The sequence below is a fragment of the Talpa europaea genome (genome assembly GCF_964194135.1).
Source record: "Talpa europaea genome assembly, chromosome: 2".
Classification (NCBI taxonomy): Eukaryota; Metazoa; Chordata; class Mammalia; order Eulipotyphla; family Talpidae; genus Talpa; species Talpa europaea.
The window spans coordinates 121,205,991-121,227,763 of NC_140068.1; the positions used below are offsets into that span (position 1 = coordinate 121,205,991).

The following is a 21,773-nucleotide window of genomic DNA, read 5'->3' on the forward strand; positions in this document are numbered from 1 at the left end:
AGTTTGCCTCATTCAGTTCCAACCAGGTCTCCTTGATGTGCCTCTGGCTGACAGTTTCTCTGACTTTCCTTGTTTTTATATAACATTGACAGTGGGGAGGAGTGATGTTTGGGAGAGGTGCTGAGGTCACAGTTGGGGGTTCTTGGGTCACCTCTGAGAAAAGTTTCACCAGATTCCCCCTTTCACATACACAGTGTGTTTCCCTTTTTAGTCTCTGCAAAAAAGAAGGTTATTATATTTTAAAAAAAAGGAGGGGGGAGAAGTAGCTGCTTGTGCAGACACCAGCAGGCAGGAGGAGCTGCCCCTGGGGAGGGCGGGTGTGTGAGGAGAAGGCTGCAGGCCCCAGGTGGAAACTTGGGAGCAGAGCTGCGTCTTCCCAGGGCAGAAAGGGCCCTGAGGTAGTGTTCTAGTTGGGAGGGCTCCTTCCTTTGTGCAATTGTCATTTGTCGTTAAATTAATTACTTCTGTGGTGCAATAAGGTTCCTTTGGTTCATTTGTAAGGACGTGTGATTTTTTGCAATGGCTCCATCCCCACATCCCACCTCTGGTCTGCGCATCTGGGTCTTTTCCAGAGCAGTTGGTGCTCCCTTGAGCAGCTGCCCTAAGCATCATTCCTTTCTATACTGGGTTTAATGCCTATGTTAATCCCTTCTCCCCCCCACCTCCACTTTCTGGTCTTGTGACCCCTCCATCCTCAATTTTCTGCTCTTAGCCTCTATCAAAGAGCACTGCTCAGGAATGTTGTCACTCAACTTAAGTGGTTTTTTTTTTTTTTTTTTTCTGACTGGGACTGTGGCTTGGGAAAGCAGACCACAGAGATGCAGGCCACTGTCCACTCAACACGTCAGTCACGTCAGTCACCAAGCAGTCATGCACCCCTGACTGATCACTGAGGGTGTTTACCTTTAACACCAGGCTTAGGTAGAGTCTCCCAGCTTTCTTCCTGCAAAGCTTCTTTTTGTTTCATTTCTTTAGTTACCGTTGTCTTTTGAAATTAGTCACTGTGGGCAGCTCACACTTATGGGTGTTCTGCTATAAACATTTACATGCATACAGGGTTTTGTGCAAATATAAGTTTTAAATTAGGTAACTAGTGGGTAACTAGTGGGGCCTGGATCACAGGGCTGTATAATCAGGGTTTTTTGGTTGTAAAGGCCGGACTGGGCACAGTGCAGGTTTTCTGATCCCATGCAGACCGGGTAAAGGAGGAGTCAGAGTCCTCAGTAGTTTTGCAGGTTTTTTATTTGGGGTTCACCAGGCATATGGCAGGCAGGGGTGCTGGCTGGGGGCTGGGAGGCTGGCAGGCCTCCCAGCCCCCAGCAAGTCTTCACTCTATCTGGACTCTCTGGCGTTCGTTCTGCTGCTTCTTGGCTGTTTCTCGGCTTCTGCTGTGACTTCTGCTGCTGCTGCTGCTGCTACTGGTGCTGCTGGCGTCCTCCCGTGACGCCGCCCTTAAAAAGCACAGTCTTAGCTCAGCTGAATCCCATCTACCTATGCCCACACCCTATTCCAGGTGCCCGCCATCAGGCATGCATTCAGGACAAGGATCCATCATCTATCCTGATGGCCGAAGGGCAGAAAAGCCTGACATTCTCTTTACCCTACATTGGTTTTCAAAGAAACTGTCTAGTACCTTCCACAGTGATGGTCCGTTTTGTATTCCTCCAGTGGTGATGAGGATCCTGTTGTCCACACCCTGGGCAGCACCTGGTATTGTGCAGGGTTTGCGTTTTCAGCCTCTCCTCGGTGCGATGGCATCACTGTTGTTCTTTTTGTCTTTCTCTAGTGCCCTGTGATGCTGAGCATCTGTTCATGTTCTTTCTTGTCGTCTGTGTCTCTTCTTGGTGAAATGTCTGTTAAGGCCTTTTGTCCACATTTTTACTGCGGAAACATTGATTTACTTCACTGTCTTTTTTTAAATTGGGTTATTTCTTTCTGATACTGAATTTTAAGGGCTATTTTGTAAATTCTAGATCTAGCCCTTTCTCAGATTCATGATTTGCAATGTTTTCTCCCACTTTGTGTCCTGAACTCCAGTGGTGACAGGAAAACAAACACTGTTGTCTAGACAGAAGCATGGATATACTGTTTTGAGAAGAAATGTGATAAATTGTCAACTAGTTTTGAGCAGATACTACCTGATTGGGGAAGGGGAATGACTTATCTATGTGAATCCTTGAGTGTGATTTAAATGTTCTTGCATGCACTAGAAGTAATGTTTTCAAAAGTAAATTATGCTAGGGCCTCCCCTGGTGGTGCAGGTGGTTGAGCACAGCACTGTGAAGCTGTCCTCAGCCTCTGCAGCTCTGGTTAGATCCCGGCCAGCTGGTAAGGGTCTCACATGGCGCAGCAGACCTCTCCTGCCTTGCTCACTGCTCCCCTCAGCAGTGTACTTCGTCAAGTCTGCCTGTTCTGTTCTCCACTCTGTCTCTGGTGAATCCTCTCATCGTCCCACACATCTGGCATGTACCCCAGTTCTTATATAAATAAATAAATAAATCTTTTTTTTTAAAAAGTAAATTACGCTAAATTCCTCAACTTATAAAACACTTCACAAGTCACGTCCAAACCACGTGTTAACACCAGAGTGGCACGTGTGTTACAAGTGAGGGGCCCGCACGTCATCCCCTCTCAGAGTCCGTAGTTTCCCTTTGGGTTCACTCTAGTGTTGTCCGTTCTCGGGGTGTTGGACAAACGTATAATGACCTGTGTCCATCGTGAGAACTTCATGAAAGAGTATTTTCACTGCCCATAATGTCCTCTGTGCTCCAAGGAAACAAAAGCAAAAAAAAAAAAAAAATCACCAGTGGAGTCACATCAGAATAAAAAGCTTCTACATAGTGAGGGAAAGTAGTGAGGGAAAGTATCGTTTAAATCAAAAGACAGTATCGAGTGGGAGAAAATATTTGTACATCCTATATCCAACAAGGGATTAATAGCCAAGATCTACAAATGACTCCAAAACAAGAAAGCAAACAACCCAATCAAAACAAGAGCTAAAAAAGCACTTCTCTAAAGAAGACACACATGTGGCCAATAAGTACATGGATCAGTGTTACCATGTGCTGTCAGGAAAATGCCAATTAAAACCATAATGAGATACCACCTCACACCTGTGACAATGACCCATTGTGGGGGCGGGGAAGGAACTCTGGGACATAGTGGGTGGGGGTGGAGACTGCTCCTGTTAGCAGGCAGAACAAGGGGTTCCCCAGATCCTCAAGCCGGATCAATCTAAGTGGGAACTGTCATTGGTTGCATAAAGATAAAACATACTGTAGTGTGTAAGAACCTTAATAGAAAAGAATGATAATATAATTAGTGTGCAATAGACAATTAGGGTGAAAAAGAGAAGAGAAAGAATATAGTTAAAATAGTTTCCAAATTACCAAAGTTACCTGTCCCCTCATGGGAAATGCCCAGACAAACAGGGTTCACCGAAAGCAGGACTGCTGAGGCCCAAAAGCCTGCCACAGTCTAAGGCGCCTCTGGTTGGGACTCCCCGGAAAGGGGCAGGAGGAGCCAGACAAGTCTGGAAGGACAAGAGCAAAATCAAAATCCACATCAAGATAAAGGCTGCCATTGTCAGCCTCCCCTGGGTCTCTCACCCACGTCTTTGTCTCTTTCACGTGTCTCTTTTCATGTCCCCCAGGTCCCCGGCCCCAGCCCAAAGCTCAGAAGAGAGCATGGTTTCTTCTTTCCACGTCCCTCTGCTCCATGTGCCTCCTCCAGTCTCCTTTCCCCACCTCGTTGCTTCTACCTCCCCTTTAGCTTTCCATTCCTGGTGGGCTCCACCCTTCCTGGGGTGGGGCAGGAAAACTGGAACCTTCCTTTTCTATGGATGCCACACTGTTACAGTCCTGCCCCTGTGGAGAACAGAATGAAGGTTCCTCAAAATATTCAAAATACACTTCTCACATGGTCAAGCATTCCACCCCTTGGTATTTATTCAAAGGAGGTAAAAACACTAATTCCAAAGGATATGTGCCTGCTGTGTTCACTGTGCACAATAACCAACTGTGGAAACAACCTAAGTGCCCAACAACAGATGAGTGGACAAAGAAGAGGCGGTAGATAGACACAATGGAATACTACTCAGCTGTGAAAAAGTTAAAGCCTTGAATTTGCAATTCATGGATGGATGTGGAGGGGATGATGCTAAGTGAAATACGTTTGAAGGAGAAAGTCAAATACTAAATGATTTCATTCATATGTGGAATATACAGAAACAAAGCAGGGACAGAGGAAACTAAACCAAAAAAACTGTAGAACTATTAATGAAAAATTGACCCTATGGGTGAGGGAGGGTGAGAGCAGGATACAAAGCAGAAAGGGGCCTCATGGACTATGGTGGGGGACTGTGGGTGCCCTTAGGTGGGTGTGATGTGGTAACAAACATCTGAGGAGGGTGACCCTGTGCTTCTGAAAAAATGCAGTGTGTAAACTGATGTTGCCTCAGTAGAAATAATACAGTAATGAGGGAAAAAAGAAAGTAAAAAAAAAGGTAAATTGTCTCCTCCATCCATCACTGACCTCAGGACTTTGCCTTCGCCTCCTCACTGTCATGCACGGTGAGGGGCTGGTTTCCCACAAGGGCAGAGGCAGGAGGTGCAGGGACACCTGGGGCTGCTCAGACACCACTGAGTAGAGACACTGCAGAGAGGGCGGCTCTGAGGGGACCAGAGACAGAGGGTCAGAGTAACCCCAGTGCTGAGTGAGGGTCTGGTTCCCAAGGAGAGGGGAGTGTGTGTGTATGTGGCGGGGACCAGCTGCTGGCAAAATGTCGTGTCAGGGGTTCCTGAAAGGATGAGATGGCCTCGGCGACCTGTAAGGGGCTGAAACTTAAGGACTGAGGGGAAGGGGGTGAGGCAGTGAGGAGACACTGACACTGGATGAGGTGCAAGTATCTTCTGCCGAGAGACTCAGCAGGTCTTTATTCATTTTTAGTAAGCAGAAAAAAAATACATTATCATGTGTAAAGCAGGAACAATTAGTATATTTTATTCCCATGGACTACAGGCTCCTACGGGTCCCAGCTAGACAGTAGCCTTCAAGGTTAATAGATAAAAAACCAAACCTAACACTAAAACTTATTATTTCAGCTAGACAATTACCTAAGACAGTGGATAGCCGCCAGTACGCGCCTATCAGCTACAGCCTAAGCATCAAAAGACTTTTCTATTCGCATGGCCTTCAGCCAGAGACCAGCTGCTGCTCAGCTATCAGAACTTTTTCTACCTAGAAACGTCTTAACACAGTTAACTTCATTTAAAAACTTTCCTAAGAAACTTCTAAATAAAAAGGAACTTCTAAAAAAGCAAAAGAAGGACTTACTATAATAGTTGTGCTGGATTGCTTGTCAGGCATGCACAATAAGTCATCTCCCATTGTCAGGTGGGCTGAATTGTGTAGTAACTAATTTCTAAACAGGTAATTTTCCGTGCCAATTGCTTGCAGTCTGCTGATACTTATAATTTATTGCCTAATTTACTTTTCTGATAAATTTTTCTCTTTTCATGACCAAGAACAAAAAGTGAAGGGATGTTAAATCTTCAGCCCCACTGTGTGAGGCACAAGGAATCTTCGCTCCACAGAGTGAGGCCCTTTGAGTTTCGCTGCTTGCCAGTGTCTTATCTGGCTGGGGCAACAAGGCCCCCTGCAGCGTGTGTGTGTGTGTGTGTGTGTGTGTGTGTGTGTGTGTGTGTGTGTGTGTGTGTGTGTGTGTGTGTAGAGACAGGGCACACAGCACAGACAGTGGGAGAACAATTACACATCAAGCCCAGCATAAATGAATTCAAATCCCACAGAGTAGAGAATGTGAGGACAACACCCCAACAGGTACAGTTCAAAAAAGAAGCAGTTTTTGAGCAGGGCTTGGAAAGGCAGGACTGGCAAAAAGGAGCAAGTTTATAACTGTTCTCTTGGTTAGAATGTAAGGAGGGACCCCTCTCAAGGCCTCCTGCTGGGTTGTGGTGGCACCCCCACTCCTGACATCTCCGTCCCCCACTACCCAACAGTCACTTCAAGCTCTTCTCCTTTGGGGTCACTGTAGAAAACCCACTGGCCTCAGAGTCAGGGAGCTCCAGCCTGGCAGCCCCTCTGTTTCCCAGGGGGTCACTGCCTCCGCGGGCTGCAGCTTCTCTCTCTCTAGACCAGAGCTGGAGGGAGTCCCACAGGGGGAGGGAGGAGTGTGTGTCCTGCTGGCCTGGCCCAGGGGCAGGATTAGCCCAGGTCACCCCAGTTCCTGAGCTGAGCCTTTGTCTACAGTCCGGGAAGGGAAGGGGAGATGGAGCAGGGTCCACCTCAGCTCCTGGAAGGTGTAACATTAGAGGAGGTGAAATTATTGTTCCTTTCTCATTTTCTCATCATCACAATCCACTGGAAACATCCAGAGTGAGGGTTGGGTCCTCTCAGTGACCAGGGCCCACTACCTGCCGAGGTAGCCATATGTTATTAAGTTGAATTTAAAAATTCCTCCTGATGTTGCTCTTGTGGTGGAAGGAGATGGGTGGGGAGAGAGGGGAGGTGATGACAGAGGCTGGACTGCAGACCTACAGAATGACCAATTTCTGACCTCTCCTCAAACAGAATACGGACACTTTTTCACATCATAGCCCTGGAAATGTCTGAAATCTCTGTGTGCATAAGCAGGGCAAATCGCAACAAAATACATGGTTGTTTTCAGCATGTTGGTTGGTGTGAAAGTCCTAACCCGCCATGACCAGAAACAAGAGTCCTCCTGAGCTGCTCTTTGCATAACCTTATTAATTTCTTAACTCAAGTGACATATATTGGGGTGCCATCCACCAGACAGAGTGAGCCGTCCTGGGACTCTGTGTTTGTAATTCAGAGTCCAGCTGGAGACGGACCCAGGGTGTACAGAGCGAGGGGCCCCTGACCTGGGAGCCACTGGGCCTCCTCCCTGAGGAGGTGACAGGTGACCTGAGCCCCAGGGGGAGCGGGAGGTGACAGGGAGGTGAGTCATCCTGAGGAGACAGGGTGTTGGTGTTGGGCACGGGGCGGGTCCAGGGCTGGGCTGGGCAGGAGTTGGAGCTGCTGCAGCAGGTGCTGAGGGGTGTGGGCCTCTCTCTGGGCCTACACTCCAGCCCATCCCCCCAGCACGCGGGTGGGACCTGCACAGGGACTCCCCCCCAGAGCCTCAGTTTCCTCACCTGCGTGTGGTGAGGTTAGGGACTCGGTGAGGGTGGGGAGCTGATGCCTGTGAGTCTCAGCTCAGGGCCTGGCACATCGTGGACGCTCAGCCCCTGTCTGCTCCCCTGGCTGCAGGGAAAGGGGGTGGGGGGGAAAGTGGAGGTGATGACAGGCCCTGTGAGCCCTCCCTGCCTGGTGTGGGGAGCAGAGAAGGCAGGTGAGGGTCCATGTTGAGAAAGGCCTGGGCCGCTGTGGGGAGCAGAGACTGGAGAGGGTGAGAGTGTGCGGGGCAGGGAGGAGGCTCCTGTGGTCTGACCAGGGCAGGTGTGGTCACCTCCTCCCTGAGCGTCTCCTCTGCCCTCCATTTGTTCCCCTTCCTCACCCATCTTGCGGGACACTAGTGACCTCGGGGCCACAACTGGACACCCCTGACAGAGGTGGCCTGAAGCATCTGCCTGGAGACAGGGGCCCCTGGGAGCACCTCCTGTGGCCACAGCTTCTGCCAGGCCTGTCCCACAGAGGGCCACATGCTGTCCACGCTGGCAGGAGCCACCCCAGAGGAATAGCAGCCCCAGTGGGTTTGTCCTCTGGGGGGCAGATTGTCCTCTGCGGGCAGAATTGGCCAGTGATCATTTTCCAGGAGCTACATAAGTGAGGATCCCTGCAACCTGTTGTAAGCAGTGGGGTATGACCAGCTTTGCTGAGGCCGCTTCAGCAGCAAGGTTTGACACAAGCTACGGGAGAAGAGGCCCATGGTGTATCAGGCCCCAAGCTCAGTGTGCAGCCTGTGGACATGCTTGAGCTCTGGCAGCCTTGACCTGGGCTGTGCTGCTGCAGGTGGGAGACTGGCCTGGTGGGCTGTGATAGAGGGGAGGGGTGCCTGGGTGCTCAGGTGAGCATCTGGCCCTCCTGAAGCCCCCTCCCACTATGATTCCTGTAGGTAGAGGGGACCTTATTGTTTGCAGCCTGTGGGGCCATCTGATGGATTCTGAGTGGCAGCAGCCTGCACTGCAGGGTGAGACTACCTGACCTCAGGTATCTGACATACAGGCAGGCATTTCACTTATGAATATGGTGCCAGAATTGTAAACAGACCAATCAAGTTCAAGCTCCCAATAGACCAATCAGATTCGAGCTCTCACAGGTGCCATTCAAAGTTTTTGAGACCATTCAGGGCCATAAATGGACCAATCCGATTGGAGCTTGACTGGTACCAATCAAACAGCTGGGATTATAAAGGGACCAATCCATCTTGAAGAGCTGGGACCCTGAAGAGGATACAAGCCAGTTTGAGTTACTTGATTTGAGGCTATAGATCAGATTCGTCAGTACACCTAGAAAGACCTGCTCAGACCTCCGCAGACTTTGAGACCTCATATATTGATGCCTTTGAGACCTTTGCTGAGACCTGAACTTTGCACATGCCTACAGCCCTGCCTCTAACATCGCCTGCAGAGAGCATCATTGGCCTGTCCCTCATGCTTCTAAAGGAGTTGGCTTATGCCCAACATCTCTAAGGCTGTTTGCTGTTGGCACAGTGGCATCTCTATGAGCTGTGACACTGGCATCTCTAGCACCATTGTCTGCTGACCAGCACCGCTGACCTGTAGCTGGCCACCTTTGAGAGCTGTCCACCACCTCTGATCCTCTGGCACCATCGCTTGGTGCTGTTACATCTGGCACTGTCCAGTCCAGTGTCTGGTGCTGTCCTCCTGGCCTTTGGACTTTGTTGTGGTTGCTGCAGTATCACCTGAACAGCCCCACCTCCTGCTGCCACTGTGATCACCTCCAGCTTGTCCACTGCTTACCTATGAGCTCCATGCTCTCACTGAAGGGCCAGCACCACCAAACCTGAGTAGCATTTGTTTGGACAGCTGGGCACTGTGGACACTATTTGAGTTAGGACAGATGGTCATTTATGGCCTTAGACACTCCTCCCTTTTGCAGTGTCTCTTTGTTAACAGACCCTGTTGTTGCACCTTGAACCTGACAGCTGTCCTGCAATTGTGAACGCATGGGTGAGGACCAGAAACAGTGACCTGTCCCCCACCTTTGTGCTGTTTTAACATGACCAGAAATTGGAACTGGTGACTGTCCTGCTGCAGGGTGTGATGTCCTGCACCCACCTGACACTTTCTTTCTCTGCTCAGTCCTGAGAAAGTGACACTAAATACAGAAGTGAAGGTATGTAAGTCATGACTTCCAGAAAGTGTTAGGATTTCAGGTAAATAGACCTTCACTGTAATTCTCACTATACCCATGAGGGTGATCAATGAAAAGACTGTCAGGGCCAGTGATGGCAGAACCTGGACACAGCTGGGACCCTGAGTCCCCGTCCCTGCTCGTCCCCTGATTCCTGAGGGAGGACAGAGGGTGAGTGTCCAGAGGAGCTGGACACTCACCTCCTCCTGCTGGGTGTGAGGGTCCCTCCCTGCCAGGGTCCCACTGCTGTGGTGACACTGTCATAGGAGAGCACTGAAGCTGGGGTGCTGGAGAGTCATTAAGAATAAAGGGCCGACTCTCCCTCTGCAGGAGGAGGGCATCTGGGCTGTGAGGGTCACCAGGCGACAGGTCTGGACTCTCACACCCCAGAAACCAAACTGATCCTGTATGAAAATCCCCAACGACAGAGGTGACCTTGAATTTCAAAAAGGACAGGTGACGTTCACTAGTGCAGGAAGAACAGGCCATCATTTTTCCTTTTCAGGAAATTTCACAGGGAAAACAGCCCCATTCCTTGGCCTCTGTGGACCAGGGCACAGCTGAGCCTGTGATGCTGGCAGGGACACGGCTTTCCCACGGCCTCTCATGAAAACCTGCTCAGTTAACTAACTACCAGCTCAGGGCTCCTATCATGTTCGTCCCACATTGGATGAGTGTAAGGACAGGTGTGGCATCCTCCCTGCATCACATCTGTGTGGTTCATGAGGATGGAAGGTCTGTGTCATCTGGTGTCAGTGGATCTGCCCACTGATGAAAGTAGGATCCATGGCAGGTGCTCCAGGTCCTAATCACTGTCCACACAGATCTCACCCCGATTCCCCACCATCTAAAGTGGTTCTGAAACCTGAGGTTTCAGAAAATTTAGGATGATTGTCAAAATGTAGATTCCTGGACCTCCCCAACCAGATGCAGCACCTCTGGACAGAGCTTGAGAATCTTCTCTCTGAGATGAGCTCCAGATGTCTGGGGATCCTACTTTAGAGAATCATGGTCCTAGAGCAGAGCTTCTGAAACTCTAGCAGTTATGCAAATAAGAAGGATCTTGTTAAAATATAAAGCCTGATCCTGTGACTTGGGGGCTGGTCCTGAAATCCATTATCATGGCATGAAAGTTGTATCATAAAGATTAAGTTTTATTCTAGTTCATTTAGCTTTCTTCTTTTTTTTTTAAGACTTATTTATGCATAAAAGAGCTGGGGTATAGGCCAGAGGTGTGAGGGGTGAGAGGATTCATCAGAGACAGAGTGGGGAGCAGAACAGGCAGATCTACTGAAATACACTGCTGAGGGGAGCAGCAGGTGAGTCAGGCGATGTCTGCTGCACCATGTGGGTCATCTCCTTGGCCGGGGATCAAACTTTTGCTGCAGTGGCTGAGGACTGCTTCATAGTGCTGAGGCTTACCCTTTTGTGCCACCAGGGAGACCCCATTTAACCTTCTTTATAAAAGTGTTCACTTTATAATGTGTCCTTCAAAATCCAGTGTGGAGAGCCCAATGGTGCGAAGGTTGGGAAGCCCTGAACAGTTGTTAAGTAGCCAAAAAGATGCTAAAGAAGGCAGGGGGGCCTCTTAAAATCACCTGTGGTTGATGCCCTGTTTGTTTTGAATAAGGGTGAGGAGCTGAGGAACCGTCCTTGGGGGATGGATGGGGAACGAGGCTATAGTGGAGTCCATGGCCAAAGAACTGTGGCCTCGAGAGAGAAGTTGCATGTGGAGCTTGTATACATGGATCCCCGACCCATGTGCTTGTGCGATGGGCTGGCCTTAGTGCAGGGGTCTGCGTGTCACTCTGGTGGCTATGAAGGCCAAGTGTTGGAGTGACAGCAATGAGTACCCCTGGGGATTTGTGGTTACCCACAAAAGAGTACAGATTGTGTCATCAGTCTCAGAATGAGCGCATCCAGGGGGTTGATGTGGTGTGTGGCTTGTGGCTGAGACCACAGTCAGAGAAGGCCAGGAAGCTGATGGCTTCTGGAGTGTGACAGCAGATGCCGTGAGTGAAGAGTGGTTCCCCATCACATAAGCAGCACCTTCTATCAGGAGTCTGCTGCACTAAAGGGAGCCTGAGTATTTGGAGAGCACCTGTTCACTCTGCACACGGAGCTCCAGGATGTTAGAAGTGCTGCAAACAGAACTTCCCATGACTGACCCCTATTCTCTGAGGACGTGCTGGCATGTGTGCATGATCCCCACTAACCAGAAAAGCTTGTTCCAGCAGTAACTTATTCATCTGTGTAAGCACAAACACTATTGTGTGCTGGTTTCTTGTTCTTTTGTATCTTTAATGAAAGCTTGGGCTGGGAGAGTAAAAGGTAGAGCTGCTCTCGATGGCTCTCCCCAGGTCCCCCCACTGCAAATTCATTTGGACTCTGAGTCTTTGTTAATGGCAGAGAACTTCATCAGCTGTCCTGTCTGCAGCAGTGGCATCTGAACAGGGTCACAGACCCTGGAACCTCAAGGAAGGTGCATGTGGTAAGTGTGTTCTCTAGCTCCTCTATAGTCATGGGTCGCAACTGACCGAGAGGGGATTATCTCAGGTTGGGTAACAAATGGGGCCGAATTCGGCTCATCGTCATTATATAAGCCTTTTAAAATACCTATTAGAACAGAGTGGAGCCGCTGTCTCCACCGATAGCTTAAATGAGCTATTAGATTGGGTCCTTCAGACCCCTCCATGGTTCCCGGGTGAAGGTGTTTTGGATGTAGAACTTGGCAACGAATCGGTGACACTTTGAAAAGTCATCATGAACAAGGTATGAAAATCCCTACTGTAGATTTTTCAACATGGGTGTTGGTATGAATGGCTCTGGAACCCTTCTAGGAAACTTTAAAAAAGGAAACTAAACATAAATATGAGGTACCTGATATTTCTCAGCCTTCCACACCTTCAGCAACACTAAATGAAAGGGAAACTTGCTCTGAAAGCAAAATCCCTAGAAATAAATGGTCCCACAATCATCCTTTACAGAAGGAATACGTTGTTGGTTCAACTTCCTTAGCCAAAGCAATGAAGGAACAAAAGACAATTTTTGCAGATGGCCCGAAAATGGCTTCTGTATTGATGACTTTTCCAGTATTAAAAAAAAAAGGGCGAGTTGACCACCAGGCATATCAACAGGTCACTTTAGCAGCAGGTGGAGATGGACAGAGCTTGCCTCAACCCAGAACACCGGATTGCTCTTTCGTGTGTATATTGCAGGAGCCCAGGCAGTTCCCTCGGTAGGCCCAGGCTAAAACTTTAATAATAAAACTCACATGTTCTTGCAAAACAAAAACAAAAAAAAAGGGACGTGGTGATCTTGGATCCACTGGGAGGCACTGCGTAAATATACAAACATAGACCCAGAGTCCTATGAGGGCCAGATTTACTGAAAGATAATTAATCTACAGGCAGCCCCTAATATCAGGAAAAAATAACAAAAAATGGCTGTAGGCCCTCAACAACCATTGGAAAATCTCCTTACTGTTGTCACCCAAGTCTTTCACAGCAGGGATCAGGAGGAGGCATAGAAAAAGACCCAAAAGGCCCATATCAAGGTGGAGGCTCCGGTGGCGGCTCTCAGAACTTCAGGGGGGGCTTCACGAGCGGGGGCAAGAGCTGTCAGTGCGGCTGCTCGGGGCGTGTCCAGAGAGCGCCCGGCCAAGCGGTGGCTTCCGGAGAGCGGGCAGTTGCCTCTCAGACACGCCCGAGTGTCAGGGTCATCACTGGGGAAGACACTGGCCCAGGCTGCTCTGAACGCAGATGGCCCTGGAGGCTCTGAGGGCCCCGCCCTCCCCGCTTCCTCCTCCGCGCCCAGGCCCGCCCTGCGGTGGAGACCGTGCAGCAGCCTTTCTGCTGTTCTGCCGGCTCCTGGGCCACGTCCTCCGCCCTCCAACCTTGTCCCTTGTCATTAACATCTAATGGGGTGACAGTTAAGGAGGTAGCCAAAAAAACTATTACTAGGTGTTTTACCCCTGCCGGGTGCCTCTGGGACTCCTTTTGTTTTCTGCAACCTTCCTAGTGACCCCTAAATGCCCAACCCTGCTTCTGGGCCAAAATATCTTGGCCAAGGGGGGTGCTTCACTTTCTGTTCACCAGCCAGAACAGCGGGCCGCTCCCTTATGCACCCTTATTTTGCCTGTAAGTGTAGAAATTGACCCATAGGTCTGGTCTGATGGGTCACAGCTGGGGAGAGCAGTTTCCAGCATTCCCCTTAAAATCAAGTTACGCTGCTGTCCCAGGTGCCAGAAGATTCAAAGTTCGTCTCAGTCCTGGACCTAAAAGATGTATTTTTTTTTTATTCCCTTACATCCAGACTCATGGTTTCTTTTTGCCTTGGAGGACCCTCCAAAATTCACTCCCAACTTGCTTGGCCCCTTGCCACACTCCTGCCCTCCTTCTCTTTGGTCTGTGCATTCTGAACCTCTTGGTTAGTTTTGTCTCCCACAGGTTAAAAGCTACAAACCTTCAGCTTGCAGGTATCTCCAGTCCACTGACTATGCACCGGCCCCCTGGACAGACCCGCTCTGACCCGGCTGCCCTGCCCTACTCCGCACCTTCCAGGAGGAAGTAGCCAGATAGACTGAACGCCCCCTTCCCTAGGACTGCTCGGTGTCTTGCTCTCTCTGGGGGGACTGAGAAAATCTGAAACCAGGAGAACTTGGGGAACCATAAAGGCTGAAACACGGGCCTATGCAAAAAGAGTCCATCTAAAAGCTGGGTCTGGTACAACCTCCCCTTCATGTGTGGGAGGCTTACAGCATCCGGGAAAAGGTCCCAAACTCGTATAAACATGACCTTCCCAACAGAAAATTTTTGATTCTGCCTGTGTGCTTCATCCATATGTTTTGTTGTCAGGAAAAGTTCATGTTAGTTACAATGCATCCTATTCCAAGTATCATGTTACTTGTAGTGTCTCTTATCTGCAACAATGTATTAACTGGACATATTGGGTAATTATCACATTCTTAATACTCAAACGGCTGGTAGCCACCTGGGTTACAGTTGAACTCCAGATCTGTTGCAACAGACCCTTCTATCACATTCATACAAGAGTTGCTGCATCACTTAAAACACCACACCAAAAGATTCATACAAGCTTTACCGAAACTAGTTATGCTTACTCTGCTTTGGAAACAAAAAGGAGGATCTGTTTGGAGGTTGCTGCCTCAAAGGGAGCTGAAGTTTTTGGAGAGCACCTGCTTGCTCTGCACACGGAGTTTCAGGACATTAGAAGTGCTGTAAATGGAACTTCCCATGACTGATTCCTTCTCTCTGGAACTGACTCCTGTTCTCTGAGGACGTGCTGGGGTGTGTGCATGTTCCCTGCTAACCAGGGAAATTTGTTTTCAGCAGTACCTTATTGATCTGTATAAGCACAAACATAATTGTGTGCTATTTTCTTGATCCTTTGTTCATATCTTCCATGAAGCTTGGGCTGGAGATTGAGAGGCAGAGTTGCTCTCGATGGCTCTCCCCTGCCTCCCCTACTGCAAATTCATTTAGACTCTGAGTCTGCGTTAATGGTAGAGAACTTCATCAGCTGTCCTGTCTGCAGCAACCTTTGGCAGCAGAATTGGTGGATCATCTGCTGACGACAATAATCTTGTCTTGTTACCCCTTGGTTGGTGCCCTCCCTGGGCTTAGTTGCATTCCTATATTCAGTTGTATTGTTTACTTTTGTGGGTCATGGCTGCAGTGCTCATATTCGCCAGAGGGAAACTATTGTGTAGATTGTACGGAGAAAACCCTGAGGGGGTAGATTGTAGGGTGAATGGGAGGGATCAGGTTTTTCCCCGCCCTCCTGCCATTAGCATTCGTGATCCACACCTGTGGGCTTACACGTGCCTGATGGTGGCACCTGGAATGTGGTGCAGGCATGCATGAGTGCCTGAGCCGAGACTGAGCATATAAAGGCAGCGTCACAGAGGACCATGCAGCAGAGGGCAGTAGAGACCAGCCGAGAGACCACAAGAGAATGCCAGAGAGCCCAGAAACAGTAAAGATTCACCAGAGGCTGGGACACCTACCAGCTTCCTGGCCCCAAGGCTCCCCTGCCAGCCCTGCACCTGTACACCTCACTGCAAATGATGTAGAAAGATCAGTAAAAGCCTGAGGAAGCCACTGAGGACTCCAGACTCCTCCTCTACCCATCTGTCTGGGTCATAGAGAAACTGCTCTGTGCCTTCCTGGCGCTACAGTATTCATTAGGCTCCTGACCCATGGGATTATGCAGTCACTTCTCAATGCCTGTGCTCCTCAGAGGTGGAGGGATCCCTATTCAAGAGGCCCAGAATCCATGAGTAATGGGGCTTCTCAATGTCAGAGCCCACAAGCATCTGTCAGATTGATGAGACACATGTGATTTCATGGTTTGGGGAAGATGAGACAAATGCAGAGACAGTTCAGATGTGAGCTAACCACTTCCAGGGCTCCTTTCAAACTTGACTGTATTTCTGGTGACTTAGATAATGCAGGGACATCCTCAGTCTGCAGGTGCTGCCTCCAAACTAGTGAGGCCAGAGGGACTGTCCTCCACTGTCATTCTGGCTGTGCACGGTCAGTGGTTCCTGAGTGGGTTTGGTGCTTCCCAGTCCCTGGTCCAGTCTCATGTCAGTTTGAGAACTTGAGCAGGGATCCTAAGGCCTGGATGCACATTAGTTTCACACAATTAAATCATGGACTGTGACCTTCTCCCCCAAATCCTCTGTCAAGTGGGACTGCTGATGGCAGGGTAGAGAGGTTCAGCAAGTGTGGGAATATAAACTGGTGCAGCCACTATGGAGGCTGTGGGGAGTTTCCTCCAAACACTAAAAATGGATCTGCCATATGATCCAGCAATTCCACTCTTAGGAATTTACACTAATACCCAGGACACACTAATGTAAAAGGAAACCTGCACTCCTATGTTTGTTGCATCATTATTTATAATGGTCAAGATATGGAAACAATCCAAATACCCCAAGCAGAAGAATGGATAAAAAAGGTGTGGTATATATGCGCAAGTGAATACTACTCAGCAATCAAAAATGACAAACTCATGTTATTTGAGGCAAAAGGGAAGACACTGGAAGGGATTATGCTAGGCACAATAAGTAGAAAGGACAAAGATAAATGTAGGATGGCTTCACTTACATGTGGCATGTAGAGAAACTGAACAAAACATCAAGAACAAGACAAAAGTTGCAAGCTGACTATAGACCAGAGTCATACAGCAGGGGAGGGTAAGGAGGGCTTCAAAACAGGGGAAGGAAGAGCACACGGCTATGGTGAGCATTCCCAGATGCTGGGGTGGTGGGAGAGCTATGGGGACTACACCTGAGGGAAGAAACTGCACAAAAATGAACAACCTTGTATGAAATACATTTTGAAAATCGATATGTGAAAGTACAAAACAATAGTTTGAGCAAGTCTTTGACAGAAAATAATTACAATTGAACAAAAGTATAAAAATAAATATTTGAAGTAACCAGAAAAATAAACCAACACAGCAGAAATATGGGAAGAAATTTCATCTTGAAGAGCTCCTGCAATGAGTAGAAACAGCAATGTGCAGCCTTCTCACCCCAGGGTGCTCTCCTCTCCCACAGACACTGCAGCCCAGTGTCTCAGGGGCAGAGCAGAGCAGCCAGACATTCCAGGGGAAATACAAACCTGAGAGAGCAGAAGGGTTGAAACCAAATCTGAATACAAACTGTGCCCAGGTGTGGGGGCCTCAAGAAAACTGCTAGAAAAGCCACAATACCACAATACCAAGCCACAACACCAAGAGGTATTTTTGCCTTGAAAGAGACAGAGTGATCCTGGTGAAATCGGTGAGTTTCCACCTTTCACTAATGACTTGTCCATTCCCGCAAAGCTCAGGCTGTCAAAAGCAAAAATCCTACTGGATTGAGATATTGAGGGTGGGACTTTATGGAGAGACATTTGGAAATTTGGGGTAAAAGCCAGGAGCAAGGCAACCGCTGAGAGGGAGATCGACACGGTTGGAGTAGAAACTGCCCAAACCTCGGTTGACCTTTCAATCTCACAGATGCGGTTAAATCCTTCAAGCCCAGGATAAAGGCGTAGCATGTGGACCCTGGAGGAGAGAACACAGCAGCTGCGCACACTGCAGGCTTCCCTAGGGTCCAGGCAAGGGTCCATGGGGGGTGGGGTGGAGGGAAATGTACCCCAGGAAAGTAACATAGATTCCAGATGTGCTAAATCTTATCTTCCATGTATTCGGAATTAAAGCTGATTTCTCACGGGGCTCATTGGAGTCAAGCCGAGGCTTGTCCTTAGAGATAGTATGTGGGGGAGCCTGTCTCACCTCTGGGCTCCTTTAGAGAAGGTCTTTTCCTCCTGCACTGGGGTCTTCACAGCCAGAGGCAGCTTATGGTCCATTTGTCCTCCAGTCTGACCTCTGTAGAGAGAGCCTCTTCCAAAGCCCTGTGTGATGGCACAGAAGGCATGGCCTTGGGGAGGTCTCTTTGGACACTTGTGGCTGAAATGTCCTGGTTGCTTCAGGCTCTTTAAGCGGGTGAGGTCCTGAGCACCCTGGGCACACATGGGGTGTGGGGTGTTTAAGGTGGCGGTACTGCCAATGGCTGCCAACATACTGATTCTTTCTTCCTCTCCTTTTTTAGTCTGCCTGGTCTCCCTGTTACTATTGGCCTTGAAGTTTATACCCAAAAGTGTGAGAAAGAGGTTTGAGGCTCTTGATCCAGGGCAAGACTGGCTAATGAAGGGGCTGCTAGAATGGCTTCATTTTTTACAGTCCCTGGGGCCAGATTAGTATATATTTTTTATGGCCTCAGCAAGTCTAGCCTGAAATAATGCAGGATTTTTATCAGGCTCCTGAGTAACCTTGCTCCATTTGTTATTATTGAAGGGCTTAACAATTGTTTTTAAAGTAGCATTTATTATTATTATTATTATTATTTTAATCTTATATGTTTTTATATCATTTTTCATTTTTGCACAATGTATGCATTTTCATCTTGGTTACAGTCCCCTTACAATTCCCACCACCCCTTATTTTGATTGTACTCCCTCCTCACCTCGCCCGCTGTAGTGTGTCTCTGGTTTATAGTTGCTCGTTGATTTATGGAAACAACCCAAATGCCCAAAAATAGATGACTGGATCAAGAAGATGTGGTACATATACACAATGGAATATTACTCAGCATTCAAAAAGATAAACTCATGCAATTTGCAGCAACATGGATGGAGCTGGAAAGGGATCATGCTCAGCAAAATAAGCCAGAAAGAAAAAGAAAAATACCAGATGGTCTCACTCATGGCAGGAATTTAGAAAACCTAAATAAGGGACCAGGAAAAAGACTAATTATAATAAAGTAAAAATCAAAATTAACAATTGTTTTGTGTTCCCTGAAGGAGGCAGGTGATCACTTGGTCGCTGCTTTAAGGCCAGTTCTAGGGACCACCCACCAGAAAGTATGAAGTTTTAAGAACTCATAAATTCTAGAATCACTCATATTCGGATATTTTTATGCTGAAAATGTGTAACCATTTTTTTCAAAAATATTTATTTATTTATACAAGAACTTGGGGTATAGGCCAGAGGCATGGGCAGGTGAAAGGAGAGCAGAACAGGCAGACGGACCGAAAACACTGCTGAGGGAAGCAGCGGGTGAGAAAAGAGAGGTCTGCCACGCCATATGGGTATCTCCCTGGCCAGTGGGGAATCGAACTCACACTGGTGAGGCTGCGGCCAGCTTCATAGTGCTGCGCTCAACATGCTGCGCCACTGGGGAGGCCCATGTAACCATTTTTTAAATGGTAATAAATGTTTCTTTACTGGTTTTAATACACTCAAATTGATCCAATTTGTTTTTCACAAGAAAAACTACTTTATCAGATGTCTTAGGTGTCCTTTCAAGACTTTCAAAGAAAATCTTTACTATTTTAGAATATTTGATATTATGGCAGTCTGCATAGGATTAAGAAATGTACAGATTTTTATAACATATTTAATTACCTGGAGTGACAAAGATTTTCCAGAGCAGATCTTATTTTTCTGACAAGGCTTAGCAATGCTGACCAGATTATTAAAAATTAGTAAAGACAGTCCAAGAATACTTTAGTTCTTCTTGCAAATCAGAAATTTAAGTTTGGTATCAATAAGCACACTAGAAATATTAAAGTTTAATTTAATTGCTATTATAGTGAGTTAGAGGACCACATAACATTTTTTTTAGGATGCCTTTAACTTTAAATATTTTCTTTTGCTTTTCTGTTTTATGGGACTTTATTTCAAAGATAATGAGTTTTAATTTGATAGTAAACCCTTTTTTAGCTTTTCAGCCTGAACCGCCATCTCTCAGTAAGTCGCCAAAATGACTAACACAAAGGGAAAGAGAACAGGGACCCACTATATGTTCTCTAGGCCTTTTAGAAAACATGGAGTTGTTCCTCTGGCCCCATACATGCGAATCTGTAAGAAAGATGATAATTGTAGACATCAAGGGGATGGGCACTGTTCAGAAAGGAATGCCCCACAGGTGTTACCATGGCAAAACCGGAAGAGTCTATAATGTTGCCCAGCATGCAGTTGGCATTGTTGTAAACAAGCAAGTAAAGGGCAAGATTCTTGCAAAGAGAATTAATGTTCGTACAGAGCACATTAAGCACTCTAAGAGCCGAGATAGCTTCCTGAAACGGGTGAAAGAAAATGATCAGAAGAAAAAGGAAGCCAAAGAGAAGGGTGCTTGCGCCACCTGGAGAAGCACACTTTGTGAGAACCTGTGGGAAGGAGCCTGAGCTGCTAGAACCTATTCCCTATGAATTCATGGCATGATAGGTGTGCAAAAAGAAATAAAAGAGATCTGGACTATAAAAATGTTTCTCCTAATTGAGCAGAGGTGTGGTGTCCCCTCTCTAAAAAAATATTTAAAGCAGACTTTTAATTATATCGTAATTCATTGGAAAAAAAATAAACCTTTTTTTAAAAACACACATTTTACTTTACCTCTGTTGAAATTTATAACACCCTAGTTTTTTTTTTTCTAGATTGTAAAATATTGAAGCAATGATTGTACTATCATCCCTTTGCACTGAATGTCTTACACTTAAACACATGGTTTAAGTTTTGTCCTTTCAGTTACATGACATTAAAATTTCAGCTTCTTTAAAATAAGGAGCAAAATGTAAACCTGAAATTTTAGTAATTTTAAATAAAATAATTTTAGATATTTAACAAATTTTTATAACTCAATACAACTTTACGTAATGATAAGTGGATTTGTCTTTTGGAATATAATTTCATAAAGAGAAGTTTTGGTATTAACATCAAAAAGCAAATTTATCTTTGTCGACATAGAGCAGGTTAATCACTTTTTTTTTTTTTGCTGAATACCATGAGCTTTTTTTTTTTTAAGTAATCACATTTAAACACAGAATCAAGTACTAATTCTCAACATCATAACTTTAAGGCAAATATGTTTTTAATTAAACTACTAAATTTTGAATTGTTTTTTTATTTGTGGAAGCATGGAGAACTTTTATTAATTTAACTTTAAGCAGTTTTTACTGACTTGAGGATTTTATTTAGGTCTAGGATACGGGACGGCCTCCAAGATGATGAGTGAGATCAGGAGTAGCAGAGCCCTGGGCCTGTGGTTAAGATGGACAGTCAGAGTATAAATAGAAAGTGGTGCAAGAGAGGACAACTTCCCGCCTCAAAAGACTCCAGGAGTTTCTACTCTACAGCACACAGCCTACCCTGAGACTTTGCTGCCTACAGTCACTGTAGTGTTGTTGTTTTTTTTTAAATTTTATTCATGCATACAAGAATTGTGGTGTAGGCCAGAGGTGTGGGGGGTGAGAGGATTCACCCATGGCAGATTGGGGAGCAGAATAGGCAGATCTACTGAAACACACTGCTTAAGGGGAGCAGCAAGCGAGACAGGAGAAGTCTGCTGTGCCATGTGGGTCAGCTCCCTGACTGGGGATTGAACTCATGCTACAGTGGCTGATAGCTTGGTAGTGCTGAGACTTTAACCCTTTTGCCACCAGGGAGGTCCCTACCCCAGTGGTCTTTAAAAAAATTATATATATATATATATATATATATATATATTACATCATTGTTCATTTTTGTACAATGTTTGCTTTCTTTTCTCAGGTGTGGTCCCAATAAAACTCCCACCAACAATTCACCTATGCACCATCACCATAGTCCCTTCTGCTCTTCACACCCTTGTTTTGATCCCTCGCCCTCCCCTCCCCTGCAGAATGTCTCTGACTTATAGTCGCCTGTTTGTTTGGTTTTTTTTTTTTTCATTGTTATCATTTTTTCTCTGATCCCTTATTTGGTTACCCTTTATTCTTCCTATAAGTGAAACCATGCGATGTTTTTCTTTTTCCTTCTGATTTATTTCACTGAGCGTAATTCCTTCTAATTTCATCCATGTTGCT

The 21,773-nt window shown here is 46.9% G+C and overlaps 1 pseudogene across 1 annotated transcript; it reads left to right on the forward strand.

Moving 5' to 3' along the window:
• Window positions 1–19,693: 19,693 nt before the first annotated feature.
• LOC311167582 (large ribosomal subunit protein eL21-like) lies at window positions 19,694–20,307 on the forward strand (annotated as a pseudogene). The gene has a single exon. The product of its transcript is annotated as a large ribosomal subunit protein eL21-like (transcript).
• The last annotated feature ends 1,466 nt before the right edge of the window (window positions 20,308–21,773 follow it).